At 39.5% G+C, this 17,059-nt stretch overlaps 1 protein-coding gene across 2 annotated transcripts in view; it reads right to left on the bottom strand.

Moving 5' to 3' along the window:
* The window catches only part of CDK17 (cyclin dependent kinase 17), an 86,719-nt gene extending 70,488 nt beyond the window's left edge, over positions 1–16,231 (bottom strand). For both annotated transcript variants that reach the window (XM_054386764.1, XM_054386765.1), the window contains exon 1: positions 16,193–16,231. The gene's annotated coding sequence lies outside the window, so the exon portion shown is untranslated. The remainder of the gene's footprint in view (positions 1–16,192) is intronic.
* Between the last annotated feature and the right edge of the window lie 828 nt (positions 16,232–17,059).

A 17,059-nucleotide genomic window follows, 5' to 3' on the forward strand; every position in this document is an offset into this window, starting at 1 on the left:
AGCTCTTCATTATAGAGCAAGAATTCAAGAGAATCTGAATAAGAAGAGAAATATCTACACTCTCCTTTGATGGCAATAAAGATGAAAATACATTTTGGACTTCCCAAGAGCTCTAACTACATTCACCAAATGATGCCTCTGCCATCACATCTCTCACATGCTGGAGATGTGGGTAAAAAATGTACAAATGCTTGTAGCTGTATTCAGAGCATGTTTTCCAGACTCATACCAATTAGTTCCTTCCCTTCTGTTTCCTATCACTTGAATCAAAACATTGGGAAAGATCCAAATAACGACATTTTGACAGCAAAAAAAGCAAAGCCATTCAAACATTACTGATGAACATCTGAAACAAACCAAGCATGGAGGTTCCTTTTTTTTCCACCACCTAATTGCCTATGACATGCTTCCATGAACTCTAATTATCTCCTTAACAAAGATCACTCTCTTCCCACAAGCAACATAAATCCTGCAGGTACAAATTAACTACCTTCTCAAGAATCACTCTGTACCTGAAATGAGCTTGAAAACCTTCATGAACTGTTAAAGACAAGGAAAAAAACATACACTGAACATAAAAACATAACTGTGCAACTTGCACACCTACACACACACAGGATCTTGGATTCATGTAGAGGATTCATGTCTATGTATTTATACTGCAACTGATAAAGCGATGCCTGAAGAGCACTTTTTCCTTTCACCAAGGAACAAATTAACGTAATTGCACATTTAACTTCTGAGCTGAGCAGCTAAATATACAACTACCTGATAACCTGCTAGAAAAAGCTGTACTTTTTGAATTGGAAACATTTTCAGACTAGTGTGAGATTTACTACTTGTCCCATGTAAGGCATCAGAGGGGAAAATTGCAGAGTTCACATCCTGAATGTCAGACACACGGGATGCCCTAGGGATGAGACTGACTGATCTAGATAAGCTGTCCTTTTCCCCACATGCATCTTCCACACTTTTTGACCACTGTAACAAGACTCCATAATAAAAATCTCCATCATCCCATTAGAGAATCTCCTATCTACTGGGTTAATAAAATGAACATTGATCTATTTTTTTCAATATATATTTATCAATTGCTTTGCACTTTAAACATGCAAATTCCATTTACAAAGCAAAGAAATGTTGGGACCAATGCTTTTGAAGCCTGTTCTTGCTGCACCTACTCTCTGCATGTTGCACAAATCTACTACAACACTTACATAAACCAAGTATCGTGCCTCTTTCCAGATTAGGTTAGCTCTTGCTTACCTTTCAAACATGACAGCATAAGTAACAAGTTAAGAAAGTCAAGCAGAAGACACTTCCAATTAATTACAAATTCCAACATAACAAAAAATAACTTTTTAAAGGTTCGTGTTTATGCCAGCAAGATGATGTAAAATACCGAAATACGGCAGGTCAAACTAAAACTCTTTTATTTGGTAGAAGGAACAGAGCTTTTGAGAGAAAAAAAAAAAAAACAACACAAATAACCACAAACAAAAAACCACAACACTACAAACTGGGATAAAAACACAGATACTGTCTTACTTTCAAGAAGCCCTGCTAAACTTTCCATTCTCAGGCAGCGCAGAAACATGTGCAGTTGTAAGCACCTTGTACTCCAATAGTCTTCACAACAAAATAAATGCATGAAGAAGCATCAAAGCCTTTCTATTACTACCCCTCTACTGCTCAACAGACCTTTTCTGGAACTTCACTTCTACTGCAGTTCATGTTTTGCAAACCACTAGCAAAAATTCTAATTGAATGTATTTCCTTAAGACAGCTCAATGAGCTCAAAAAACAGCTTGTTTTGTTATGACTTAGATTGATATTATTTTACAACTCATTACAAGACTTGAGAAATTCTTCAAAATATTTGAATTATGTATTATCCTGACAGTAAAACCTGATGAGGATATGAGGGGTAATGAACAGGTTTCATGTTATCACTTTATGACCAGTGTGTCCTCCTCTGTGAGAATCCCCTAATTAAGTTACCTGAAAGACCTAACCATCTTCCTTCCTCATCCCTATGTGTACTTTGCAGAGCATCTTGGAGAGCAAATTGAAAATGTGTAGCTTCTTCTAAGGTACGTTTGATGAACAGCAGTTCAACACATTGATACTGAGGTCAATGTGCATATGGAGCAGACAGGTTCACAGCAAGTAAGTGATGTAAGAGAGATGAGCTCATGAAATAAAGCTACCACCCAGAGAGAAAAGCACCACCCTGTCTGCAGCCCTATTGCAGGAATCCTCCTCTGGTGAAGTCTGTAGAGCAGAAAAGTTGCCCTGGAGCACCAGGAGATGGAAGAGGCTATCTTTGTACTCCTGCCTGATAACTATCACATTGCACTGAAAAACACAGCATGCAGACCAGGCTAAAGCTGAGTGGAGTTACTGTGAGGCACGGCCGTTTTCACTTTACATTTTCCAAAGTCTACTTCTATTTTCCAAAGTCTACCTCTATTTTCCACTGCAATACAGCAAAAAAAGAATTTACTACAGTCGGTTCAACTTCAGAACACACAAATCTAGCCAGACTACATAAAGACATTCACCTATGTTACCAAAGCTGGCTTACAATCAGTTTTTCCACTGGATCTGTAGAACAGCAGAAGATAATGCCAGGCATGAATCCTCAATTCAAGAAGTCTTTTCAGAAGTATCGAAGTTTTTGTTAGTGCCTCATGCTACAAGCTACAATTTGATGAACTAAAAATAAACATCAGAAGAATAGACTTAACAGCTTTTACACAAACAGAGTCAACCAAGGAAATACCTTGACATAAAGGAATCTTGTTCATACTGGTAAGTGATCTATTTAGTAATGACTTCTGGAGGTGACAGCAAATACTCACTTCAAAGCTCTTTCCATTCTTCAACTACAACTTCTCTTACTTCTACTACTTCTTCTTTCTTAAAAATCATGGCACAAACAGGTGAAATACTCACCTTGCAAATTCCCCTGTAGCTCACAATGTTCTTAAACTACTCTCTTTCCTAGAGACAGAAACCTCTATCTTGTTACCAGTATTAAGTTTTTATAGAGTCTTTGTCTGCTAATCAGGAAGAGCAAATGACCTGGTTAGTGAGAATACAGACAGGAATTTACCAAATATTGCTCTTAGAAAGAAGATGATTCATGCAGCAGTTTTAAGATATATGTCTGAGCTTTAAGGCAGCCAACTAGGTTCATCAGTAAAGAATGCATGCACTAGAAAACCAGAAGCAGATCAGTGGTAGCAACATCACTCTCCCTGGTACAGCCAGCCTATGAAAAGCTTGGTCACCATGATGCCCTGACCCTTGTCAGCCTTACACTGTCTCAGGAGAAGGACTGGCACTCCCAGGTACCTGAACTAGTAGAGGGGAGCAATCTTTGTTTTTAACTCAGATTGTTTATGTTGATCTGATTTTACAAATAAAAACACCTTGTAGATACTGCTATTTTCATTAAATGATCCTAAAGGGCCTGGCATCACTTGGATAAACAGTACACAACATGCTACAGATCAGGTTAATTTTATCACTGTGCATCACTTCATACAAAAAAAAGTTCACTTCCCTCTTTAAAATAAACAATTAACTTTGATTAACTACAAAGAGTTGTTAAAAAGCAACTTTCTCTCTTGACACTACTAAATGATTAATATTGGTGTTTTGAGACAGGATGTCTGCATTTGAGAGAGAGTGCCATGGTCAGAAGAGGATTTCTATGTTGTGCTTGTATTAAACTTCTTTATCATGACAAAGACCTGAATCTTCTTTATTCATACATTGGATTATTTCAAAAAGAGATCCCTTGCAGTCAAGAATCTAAACACAGAGACATTGCTGACAACAGCATTTAGGCCTTAAGAGAATTCATTTATTCTCTCAACTGCTGCTAGACAATTCTGTGTAATGAGCAGTGAAAACAGTGAATAAAGTATTTATGATTTACACAGCACACATCATCTTCTGCTATGCCAGACATGCATTTATAACAGGCCCAATGTACATTAACTAATCATGAAGGGTGCAACGAAAGTTAACTGTAGAAATTGCTAATAGAACATGCTCTTGCAAGTGTGAAGAAAATGTGGTTGCATTTCTTTACATCTCATTTGCTAGATACCAATTTCACCCAACCATAAAACTGCAATTTTCATCTCCTCTTTTTAATATATGTGAATGTTCGACTAAAGAAATACCTGAAATTTCAGTTGCATGTTTCAGGCAAAAACAGTTTCAAATAAACAGTAAGTAGGATTTTCAGTAGTCCAAAAGGCAAACTAAATTTAATTATCTGTCATGTTTATTAAAGTTACTTCCAGATCTCTTAAACAACATATGGAAAGGTCTATGGTACAGAAAGGCTACCAATGTTTATTATAATCCTAAATACCTCTGTTTTTTACCAGGTCATAGCATCCTTCTATCCATCAGCTGCCTCTCTATTTTTCTCTGAATTTAATTAAAATTTAATATAGATCCTGACTTCTCTTTTGGTTTGATTCTATAGAGTTAGATTGCACACCCCTTTAGAAAGAAAACTCAACATTTAAAAAACTTCAATGTAATAGATAGGTTCTGTCTAACTAGCATCTCAAAATAACACAGGATTAAATCATTCTGTAGGGTAGGGTAATCTGGTGTTTGCACACACTGCTTTCCTATTCTACAAAATTATGTAAGGTGGAAGAAATACACATAGCCAAGTTTAAACTTAATTTAAAATCCATAATTTTCAGATGAAGATTCAAGCCTTCATCAATACTACTAAAGCATACCCACCAGCAGAGTTTCAAGCATCCAAATTATTAAAAAAGAGATACTGGAAATACCTCTTAGCCTCAATTCGATCTCCTCTGTCATTAAACTTTTGATGCCAGAGAGTACGGGTTTGAAAGCAATGAACAGCACCATCTGGTAATCACCTCTAGCTTTTCTAGAATATTATATTATTAAATCTGAGGTGTTTCACAACAGGAATTAAAAAAAAATGAATACCTGGCTACATCCCCATGGCCTTCTAAAGTTCAAAACGTTTAATTACCCTTAGAACACATAATCAGCATGTATCATGAATAATACTGTACCCTGCATCTCTGAAATAAAACCTGCAGCACAGGGATCTAAGAGCAGATTTACATACTCTGTGTTCACTACATAAACACAGATGCCTGACTTTCTAGATCAAAATATTGCTGATAGCACAGACAGCAAAGCCCGAAGACAAGCCCTGGGCCTTCCTCTGGCTTCAAAACAAAGCAAAAACCCCACTAAGATTCCCACTATTTCACAAGAATGCACTCCAGTAATATCTGATTCTGGATCACGCTCTACTTGTAAAACTCTCCTTTGGTCCTAGCTATGCATGCTGTCCTTCACTTCTGACACCTGAGTTCGTCCCCTTTGCCATCCAACAAAGCCACTGCTAACCTTAAGGTGTGGTTCAAAAATATAGCGAAGCTGCTCATCTAAGGAGGGTAAAGGGACATTATTAAAGATAAAAGTTCAGCCCTATGCTGTAAAACAGGGAGCAGCTTCTCTGTATGTCAGACTGCTTAATCAAAAAGCTTCTAAGACTTTATGATAAAGGATCCTGATAACTCAATGTAACTGGAGTAGCATTAGTATCTAGCAGAAAAAGCATGGCTTGTGCACATTATAGAAGGAGCTTTGTCAGGACTTAAACAAGGTGAAAGAAGCATCATAAATATCTACTTTGGAATAAAATAGTGTATGTTATTTTTCTGAAGCCTCTTAGGATCATAGAGATATAAACATTTTTAAATTACAGCGTAACACAAACAACATGGCAACTACCACAAATAACTTTGAAAAGACATTAACCTACATATTTTTCTTTATCCCTTTTAAACCCCTGGATACAAAGGGAAAAAAAAATTCTACTACATTACATCACTAGGATCTACTAACAGTTAAATATATTACCTTTGGGGTGTGGCTCTTCTCATTAAAGTGACTATAGAGAAAAAGAATTTTCTCTGTCAACAATTTTGCTTCCAGTGCTTTATCAGAGGTTTTAAGCTTTTTCATCCTTAAGTGACAAAGTCCTTTTTTTTTTTTTTTTTTTTTTTTTTTTACAAAGCTTACTACTGGCAGCTCTGTATACCCAATGCAGTTGAGAGAGAATATTCCATGTAGAAGACAGTCAACGAGACTGCTTTCCAAGTCTGTGTTTCAGGCCTGTCTGGAAGCAGTGAGGGTAGGTATGTTAGTTCTGTCTGACGTAACTGGAAAAGGCATCAGTGCACTACTGTAGGTTAAATAGTCCAGGGTAGATTTCATTTACACTGGTGTTTTAAAGACTGAGAGCAAGATGCCACTTAGACCTAGAAAAAGGAAACCTCATACTGTCTTAGTGTAACATTGACTTACCAGTGGTTTATGGATGCACCATCTTTGCTTCTTCTACAGCTGTGTCCCAGAAATGTTTACCAGAATCTCTGCCACGAGGATTTCAGACACTGCCAAGGTATTATTTCTGTTACCACATCTGTGCAGCCAACACTGTTAAGGCTGATTTTCAAAATGTTCCCAGCACTTCCACCCTGAAGATCAGTATCTTAAAGAAACCTCAAATTAAGCAATCACAAACTGACATAATTTGTCCCAACATACTTTACAGCTAGTGATGCACCACTTACCATGAGAACTGGTCACTGCCACTACACAAACCCTGTTGCAGTTATATCCCACAAGAACATCTTTTAACAAGTTATCTAAACTAAATAAGACTTGGCAAATCATGCCAACTGAGTCAAGGAAAAAATCTCATTATAAAACAGATGTTTACATCCTATCTTCCAAGCAAAACCAAAAGAAAACAAAAAAACAAACCAAAATGTGAATTAGGATGAAGTGACAATTAAGGTGTCAGTAACCAAGAGCAGATATGACAATCTAATCCTGTAAAGATTGAAATTTACAACTTAATGCAGTGTAATGTCATTAAAAAGTCAATAATGAACATCAACTGCAGGTGAAATATATGCCTAAAGCTTCATTTGGCTTATTTTATCATGGAGCACATGTTCCATTTTATCATGCAGCAATACCTGGTTCTAAGAAACAAATTCCCTTAATACAAATAATAGGTTTGTATTTGCCCTTGCAACCCTACTTTCTGAAATTTCCATGATACATAAAACGGAAACAGATCATTCAGCAACCTATTTCAACACCAAAACACGATACCACTACTATTCATGTAACTGGAATTTTAATTCATGTCAAGCATCTGCATGCAGAAGTGAAGAACAAAGAAACATCTCAAATTTTCTTGCTTCCATATTAAAGACCTAATTAGATAAACTGCATGAGGGAAATCATCCTTATGCATCTTTAGGCACTTGAGGCACTACAGAGAAAGTTTCACATCAATTCTGGGGTCAAATGAGAGTTTTCCATCATCTGTAAGAAAATGCTTCACTCTGTTCCCCAGCTACCCTCTCTTCCTTTTTCATCATCAACTATGTAATTCCTGCCTTCTCCCTTCCCTCCACTACTTTCCAGGTAGTAGTGGAAATGCAGCAGGTAACATTCTGAACCAAGTGCTTAATTCAGCTCAAACTGTAATGTTGTAATACAAAATAATGACTGTGATGGGCTCCTTCCAAGGTAAGTCAGGAAAGTGAGGCAGCTCTCAACTTTATCAAGATCTTTGGACTACCCTCTGAATCTGTTTCTCTGTACTGATTCTAGAGATGAGCATTTAAAAAGAAACAATCAGTCCATTTGGCATAATTTGCATTTTAGATATGAATTAGTTTTTTGCTGAAAAAAGAGAAAAATCCAGGTTTTATCTACCCACTCCTAGAAACAGATCACTAAAAAGAAGATTGGTCTTTGTCAGAAAGCAGCTAGGGGTACAAACCATCACTGGCTACCCATTCATCCTCAAAATAACTCGTAAGATGGCAAACAACTTCTGACTTAAATTCTTCGATTAATGTCTACCTCTTCCACTACCAGAACTATTCACAAATACCAGGAAACTAAAGCTCCTATTATGTAGAACCAATGAAAAAAATTTTAAAACCCATTTGAAAGGAAGAAGGTTCAGAACACTTTGTTAAGGACACTCAAGACTTCCCATTTTGTAAATCTAAACCCAAGAACATTTTAAAATGCAGTTACTAAGCTTCCTACCAAAACATATCGAATCCATACCTTCAGCACTGATAATCTACTTCATATTGCTCATGTGGCTCCTAAAATAGTAAAATTGCGTATTTCCAGAGGAAAAGCATAAACCTACTGAGCAAACTAATTACTGAACACCATTATGTTGTTTTTCCTGTGCTGTCCAGAAAAAAAATTAAATTAAAAAAAAATTTAAAAAAGACTATTCTTAGTAACCAAAGGCCATCTTCTGTCTAAATACACTTTGAAGCGTTTTTTTGATTTATGGATCAGACGTTTTGCTTTTGCAAATTATATTGAGATGTATCAGAAACGAGTCACGAAAAAAGCATTTGGGTTAACCGCACTCCCTGATAAACAACCCAGAATTATAAGCAGCAGGTTTAAAAATACTTTGACTTGTGCAAATGGGAACACTGTAAGCTGTTTATCTTGTTTAATCCTGAAGGTAAACAGTATAAGCTTTAAAATATTTTGCTTCTTTCCCATCAACTACTGAATCATATCGACAATGGTAATGAAATCTTAAGACTTTCAGAACTGCCTCTGAAATTTCTTTATGGGAGTATTGTAGAGAATATTACTCTCAAGAACAGTCGGTGCAAATTTTAGATATTTAAGTCCAAACTGTAGTTTCTTCAGAAAAAAAAAACAAGGATCCTGCACAACTCCCCTCCTGGGCACCTTTACAATATCACAAAAACAGTTACTAATTGTTTGGGGCTTTTTTATTGTTGCCTATTCCAGTTTTTTTTTTTAAACTCTTATAGCTCAAATTCAGCTTATGTAGTTCAGTTTTTAACTCTTATTTTCTATAAAAAATTGTTATGTTCTGTATCTTTAGATTTCTTTAACACCAAATTTCCACATTAAAAATCCTATTTCCTTTCATAACTCCCATGTCAAAGACATAAAATATATTCTTGATTTTAAATGTGGATACAAGATTTATCAGCAATTATTTCCCCACTGTCTCTTCTTATTCAGTACTAAGATAAATTTCCGAGCTGCTGTTTTACGCATGAATGTTAAGGCTTTGCTACAGCATGTATGCTTGATATATTTAGCAGTTGAGAACCTCCTTTCCTCTTTCTACAACAGGAAGCTTCCCCTCCCATCTGCTCAGGATATTTAAAAAATTAATTACAAACTACTGTTTTTCCATTGATTCTGCAGAAAATCATTGTTCTTTACATGTGAAAACAAAAGTAAAGTTGAACCCAAATGCCTCAGTCCGTTCCCTGACATAGCCAAATGGTGACAAGGCACCTGCTGGTACTGGAGATGAGAGCAGCATCCAGCAAGTGTGGAAACAATCACAGCTTTAAGCAAAAGTGCCCAAGTTATGCCAGTTTAAATCATTTGTTCTTCACAGGCAGCACCAGCTCACGCTTAGTCTCCCACAGTCATACAGGAAGACTTAAGTTTAATATTTAGTTTTCAGAGAAAACATAAATAAGGTGAATTATGAAACAGTTTCGTATTTTACAAGCAGGCAGTGAACAATTTAGTAAAGTATTTATGACACAGCCTTAAGACTCAATAGTGCTTATGAAGGAAACAAGGCCCTGCATATGTAAATATTGCTGTCTATGACACTCAGATCTTGAGGAAGGGAGAAAGAACAGAAGAAGCTGTTCTTGCAATGAACTAAAGACAGACTAGGGGGGAGGCGGGGGGAAAGGCTTTTAATCTCCAGTTAAACATCCATGTGACCACAACCTCTTCTGGCATACACAGAATGCTTACAAATTCTACATTTAGAAATTCAAGTTTGCTTTAAGACAGACAGGAAACTTATGGAAATATAATACAATGTAATCTATTTAGTCATAACTCATTCTCTTCCTCTTGCATATTATTATTAATTAATGCATTTTTACAATAAGATCTTGCCCTAAAACCCACCTACTGAATGAAGATCAACACTCTGATGCAGTATTACACATGAGAAACTATCCCAAAGTTTTGCAAAATAAATTCCCAACCCAAAAGCTAATATGAATAGCTGCTTATATTTAATTACAAAATACCATTATTTTTAAAGCTATAATGCTGCATTCAGTCTTTTAAAGCCTGATTTAAAATACCACATCAAGTAAACAGCCAGGAAACTGCTATTTCTCCAAGCATCCACCCTGCGCTAATGACCTGTTCTGCACTATCTATTGTTTTGCCCATTTTCTGAGCTGCAAAAATAATCAGCAGTTTTCACTGCCTTTCACTTCATTAGTGGCAATGCCCCACAGCAGGCACTGAGCAGGTTTCCCAGAGCTCCCTCACCAACGTACTTTGACGATGAGGAGCTCTCATCGTATGCAGTTACGTAATGGCAACTATTTATAGTTAACCACTTGATTCACATTATCTGCCAGGTTTTAAACCATTTCTAATGTAGCCACTTGATCTATCATTTTAGTTCCTTAATCAAAGTATCACAGAATAGCCAAGTAAAATGTTTTAGAGAAGCCTGGCTGCAACATCAACAATGTCGTACCACACAAAGTTTTTAATCTTATCAACAGAACCAGAAGTTATTTTCACTAGATCTGTCAGAGAATCATGGAATGGTAGGGATTGGAAGGGACCTCTAAAGAGCAAGTCCTGCCCTGATGCCAGAGCAGGATGACCTAAAAATGTATGTTTGACAAATTATTTCCTTTACCTAAACTCCTGCCCTGTCATTACCCATTACTCAACATATTACTAACTTTTAAAACCACTGGAAAAAGCCCTTAATTTGTGCTAAGGTCACATTATTTCTCAGTGTTCTGAGATGTACTGAAAAACATGATCAACATTAACACTCCAGAAAGCACCCTACCAAGTTTTACAATTCTTACTGTACAACTTCAGTGACAGCTGTGTAACACCCTCAGGTTGTCTTTGGAATTGTCTTATAGCACACTATCATCTGGTTTCCTTCTGAATATAGCGGTATTTAATGAACATCAACTTCTTCTGAAGACCATCAAATGCTAACATTTTCTTTAGCAAAGTCACAGGCCAGCGACTTTGTTAGAATTTTTGTCCTAAAACACACCTTGCCTTGTTGTCACAGTCCATGACAGCAAAGTTTTCCTCATCACAGTCCTCAGCTTCCCTTGCCAACTGCATTCACTTCAGCTTTACATTTTTGTGAACTGGCTTCTTTACTCCCATATGCCACTGCAACTTTTTAACACACTTTTCTCTCATTACAGGACAATGAATTTGCTGATAATACTCTGAAAATTCTCAGTGATCCGTATTTCCCAAAGATCTTTATTTTCTTGAACATCAATTAACGCTTATTATCATAAGTTTCACTGTTAACTTTAATGGCTGTTGTATAAAACATGTTGCACATATCTGAATAAAATGCAAACAAATCAAGAGACTTCTGTATCGGTAATGCAAGAGCAAGAAATCAGAAATACTTGGAAAGAGACATTTCTGAAAGAAGACAACATGGGTTATGGCAGTTCACTGTGACATAAGCGCATTGGTACAGCTATGTGCCTGCAAAATGCCCTAATCCACTGAGCACAGAAAAGTTGTGATCCTGCCAACTTTAACACAAACTAAAAGCATGCAAGTATCCTTAGTGAAGCTGACAAAGTGCAGATGTTAACAATCAGAGACCATCCTGCAACTCTACCAAGCTTTGACAACAGCAGCAGTCAGAGAAAGGAGTACAATAACGAGGTATAGATTGTAATTAAATGAAATACGATTAGAGGGCACAGTGTAACATTCAGTTATGCAAGATACCGAGCAAGTCTAACCTAAAACACAAAGACAGGCAAGAACTGTAGCTGGGAGTGTAATGAAAGACATGTTTTCTTGTTCTGATATAATATCACAGCTTTGTTCATCATAATATATGTACAACTAGCTGCTCCAGAGAAGACAGATAAAAAATAAGGAGGAAAAGGTCACAATCAATACCTAGCATAATACTGTCCTTCAGCTGACTGTATTTTCAAGGTATTACAGAAATAAGCAGAGATTTGTTTTGAAACTCTCAGAGAAGTATTTGAATATTTATTTTTAAATGTTATAAATATTTTCCCTGTTCTTAAAATCACTATGCCTAATTCTGCCACACTAAAAGTTAAAATGTGATTTGACAATTATTTCTTCTGCTGCTGCATTTATTGTTTATGATGCTACTTGTAGATTTCTTTTTTCTAACATTTGTGCTTATACACAGCACCTCTGATAATCTGATATTCACTACACAAAAATCTGTAATCCTTTATGCACAGGCACTAGACCACAACCCCCCAAATATTCCAGTAAAAAAACAAGTTACAATGTGTTGATAGTACAGTACAGTCAGCCACAGGGTATAATCATCTCCAAGGAAGTGGCAAAAGCCTTATTATCAAAGGACTGATGCATCAAAAGCTGATCTGATGCAAATTACGTGATCATGCATCCATTAAGATTATTGGTTTTCATGTAACTGGATCACTGAACTGAAGGAGAATTCTTTTCATATATATATATATGAGTGCTCCAGGTTGGCAAACTAGCTCAAGTTCCAGTTTGGTTTATTCCTGGTGACTGCCAACATCAGTGCTTAAACATTTGAGGTTTAAACCTCTGTAGGTGTTCCAGTTAGCCAGTTCTCCTGAAGCCTGGAGCTGACAACTCTGCCAAAAGGAGTTCAAGAAATCAACAACTCAAAGAATTACCAATTCACCAGGTTAGTTACAAGTACATCTGTATGGATTTGTATTCAACACAGCATGATAAATATTAATTTGTCTGACCAAGCTTTCGCTCTCATTCTTCAGAGGAAAGTATATCACAACTATTCACAAAATACTCAGGAAAAATAAACATCCCACACCTTTAGTGGACATTTCTAGGAATCTAGCATTTCTGAAGGAACCAGTGTCTGTTCTTTGCTGCTTCATGGGGAGAACCTTTACTAGGCCCCCAAAGGTATACACAGCAGGATAGAAAATATATATTAAAAAGCCCCTAGTCTTAGATATTTAAAGGCTAAAAAAAAGGTAAATTAAAATTATTGTCTAGTGATCAAAATACTTAAACATAAAATGCTTTCACCTGCAACATCCAACTAAGACAGTGTGCTAGTTTTAGTCTCTACATCAGCATGTGAACAGGCACAAAATAATTTCCATTTCTTAAACACAGAAGGAAAAAGTCATTGCTGCAATTATGTGCTTAGCAAAAAAGGCAACAACCACTAGCAGTACAATGGCTCAGTTTTTCTTTAGATGAGAATTGTAACTGTCAAGTAAACACTTGACACTTTAAAAGCATTTTTACATGCTAATGTTGTGAAGTATCGTTTTCTATCAAATTCTGAAGTACCACTGATTACAGTGGTGTCCAGCTGCCTCAGTAGATAACATATTCAGAGCTTGCTGTAAAAACAAAAAAACAAGCATTAAAAAGCAGGCAGCTAAGAACTTTAAATACCTGTAATTTAAGAACTGTAAGCCACATTTAATGAGTTTACACTAGAAAAGCTTTATTATTGTTGTTGAATTGGATTTTTAGATGTGCTTTTGTCTATTCTCACATCACACCAGATCACTAAGGACACAAGTGTAAAGATGTCTTTACAAAATACAACTGATCAGCTTTCTTGTCCAACAAATAAAGGTGATCCATGTGTGAAATGCCAACAGCTTCTGTTAAATATGAAACGAGGATAAAGAGCAAATTCCTGCAAAGGTTTTAATGCAGACTGTTCTCTGAATTGGTCTTTTCCAACTGCACTTTTTTAGGTGCAATTACTCGAAATATACTCTACTGAAGCAAAACTTACTAAGACAAGCCAAGCCTTCTGTTTAGCTTTCCCTCTGGCAGCAGGTAATCACTTAAGAAATTAAATGACTTTGTCTGTTAGCAACCTATTAAAAAAATTCTGCGTAGTTTTATTATAAAAGCACCACATTTAACCAACAACACGGCCACACAGATCATCTTAACAACCATGTCATAAGCTGTATCATATTCTTACACTGCAGTGTTAAGCAGAAATTGAAGCCAAAGCCATTCACGGCAAAAACACAGCACTGTTTTGGGTTTTGGTTATTTTCAATCTAATTTTATTTGGACTATTAAAAAGATCAATTACTGCACTACATCATTAGCCAAGCTTAAAATAAACGACTGGCCACTTTCAAGCTATAATTTGCTTCAGACAACACAAGCTCCAATTTGCAAACTCTGGATGCAGGCAAACCCCACCTACTGATTTGTGTCGAGCTCCATCCTGGGTAAACACAGGGCTAACACCACAGAACATGTAAATACAAGGTATGAACTTAGTAGTGTTATCCTTCCTAAAAATTTGTGTAAATCAGTCTCATTATTGTCAAAGCAGCATTTAAATAATGCCAGCAAAACAGATGCTTTCATCTTTCAAATTTAAGTGGCCCTTTTGATGCCTAGTTAATATTACAATGCTTTCTCTCTTATGTTGGAGAAGTAAAATCAGTTTGTTCTTTCCAGTATATACAATCTTTAAGGAAATGTTTTCACTATGCATTTCAAAAATAATAATTTTGTTCATATCTGTTACTTCTGTGTTAATTATTCAAGTCTCTCTCATATCACTTTTTGAAGTGCAGACATAAATAACAAGAGCTGTGTATGAAGATACAGAATTCCTAGAACAAAGCAATATGGCAATTTATTTCACAACGTAAGCACCTAACATACCAAATCACCTCCTTCATTTTTACCTAATGCTAATACAAAACCAAACTGAACTATTTCATCAATGTTTTCTTCTGCTCCACATCTTCTGAGTATTTAACCTTTGGTCATCTAGCTTCTAGTTCAATTAATTCAATTAAAAAAGGAAGGGGAGCAGAGGAAATGGAAAAATTTCAAACCAGGCTTCCTCTTCTCCTATTATGCCATCACAGATACAAGAAAGTTGCTCTCTTATGTTTTATTACAAAAACAATATAAATTATTCACCAAAACTAAAAAGAAAAAAGAAAAGGTGAAAAAAAAAGTAAATAGATGCTTCTAAAATGATTGAGATTATGGTATACCTCAGCCCTGCTTCCCTCACGATACCCGGAACACTGTTAACCTCCGAAGTGCCAAGGAGGGCAATGACTTTAAAACAACTCCAGCTCGCTACCGAATTTCTTGCAGGAGAGACAAAGAGGATCAAGGTCAGCATTCTTCAAACGCAGCAGCTAATTCTATCCTAGGAACACAGTACTGGAATTGGTGGGCGTAGTAAATGCCTGTGAAATATGAAATATACCTAATACCACCTAATTTCTCCTGTCCTTGGGAGAGAAAAACAATTTTGCTCTCACTGGACTCAATCCATTACATATCTCAAGAGAAAAGGGAGGGAGGAGTTCACAGAAGTTCAGGGTCAGCAAATGTTCACGTATCCTGTCATCTACGAACTCGACGCTCTGGGCACAAAAACTCTTATGCCACGCACAGAAACCTACATATTTTGGGGGTGTGTGTGCGGAGACCTGCAATAGGAGCAAATGTGTCATACGTGCGGAGGCTGCAAGGAGAAGAGCTGTCAGAAGAAAGCAGCCTCGTTTGAAGGGGAGGAGGCGGTGGAGAAAGGACGGTTACGAACACAGGAGAACCAAAAATGCAGCGGTGCTCACCGGCTGCATGCCCCAACACAACCCTCAGGCCCAGTTTCCCCTGCCTCCCCGTGCAGACGGGATTCGGCTCCCCAGACAGCCACACCGGGCCCCTCGAAGCCGCCCCCGGCCGCCGTCGGAAATCCCTCACAGCCTTCCCCGGCCTGGCCCTGCCCGGAGGCGCAGATCGGCCCCGCCGGCTGCGGCCCCCACCCCCGAGGGCTCCCCGATCAGCTCCCCTCGGCCCTCTCGCGGGGCGCCCGCGCCGGCTCCAGCTCCCATCACCTTCCCCCTTCCTCGGGGCCGCGTTTTCGCCTCATGCCCCACGCGACGTCCCACGCACAGGCAGGCCGCGGGCCCCCTGCGGCCCGAGCCCCAGCCCCGCGAGCTGCACCCGGACCCCGGGGAGACAATAAGCAGCCACAACTCACCAGCAGCGCCGGAGCTTCGCGGGTCCGGGGCGGGTCCTCACCCCCTTCTCCTTTCCCCTCCTCCACCGCCCCGGAGCGGTATCCGGTCTCCGGGAGCCGAGCCCGTCCGTTTCCCTCGCTGCCCTGAGAGCCGCCGCTCCCCCGGCCGCGGTCCCTCCCCAAGGAAAGTCACTTTATTCCCCGCTCCAACATGGCTGCTCCCCCGGCCGCCGCAGCAGCAGCCTTCGCCTTGTCGCGACTCCTCGTTGCCGGCGCTGAAGAGCGACCGCAGGCCGTACGCGGGAGCCGCCCGCCCAGCCGCTGACGGTGCCGAATGCGGCCCCGGTAGGCTTGCGTCAGCCTGGCCGAGCCGCGAAGGTGTGCGGGGAAAGGAAAGAGCGAGCCGATCCCGGCTGCGCGTCTCCGCCGCGGGCTGACGCCTCCGCCCGCTCGCAGCGCGGAGGCTCTGACTGAGACAGCCCCGCCGGCAGCCGGAGCGCAGGAGGGGCCGCGGGGGAGGCCCGGGCGCCGGCGACACCTAGCGGCCGCGGCGGCCACGGTGCCGGCCCAGGCAGTGGCTGCGCCGGGAGCGGGCAAGGCCGGAGCGGGAGGGGGGGCTGAGGGCGGAGCGCGGGGCTCGCGCCGCGGGGAATGCCCCGGGCGGCGGCGGCGGAGGAGCTCCTACCGTAGGCCTTCCCTTGGCCTCCTCCCCGCGGGGAGCCCGCCGAGCCGGGGGGGCGCTGCTGCTCCCTCCTCCGCGGCGCTGCGCGGCCGCCTCCTCCCGCGGGAGCGAGCGGATCCCCCCGGCTCAGGCTGTCGGGGCCCCGACGGTCGCCACGGGACCCTGCTCACTGCTGGCCGTCCGAGGGGTCTCCCCGAGCGGTGTCG

Source organism: Indicator indicator, chromosome 14 (genome assembly GCF_027791375.1).
Source record: "Indicator indicator isolate 239-I01 chromosome 14, UM_Iind_1.1, whole genome shotgun sequence".
Taxonomy (NCBI): domain Eukaryota; kingdom Metazoa; phylum Chordata; class Aves; order Piciformes; family Indicatoridae; genus Indicator; species Indicator indicator.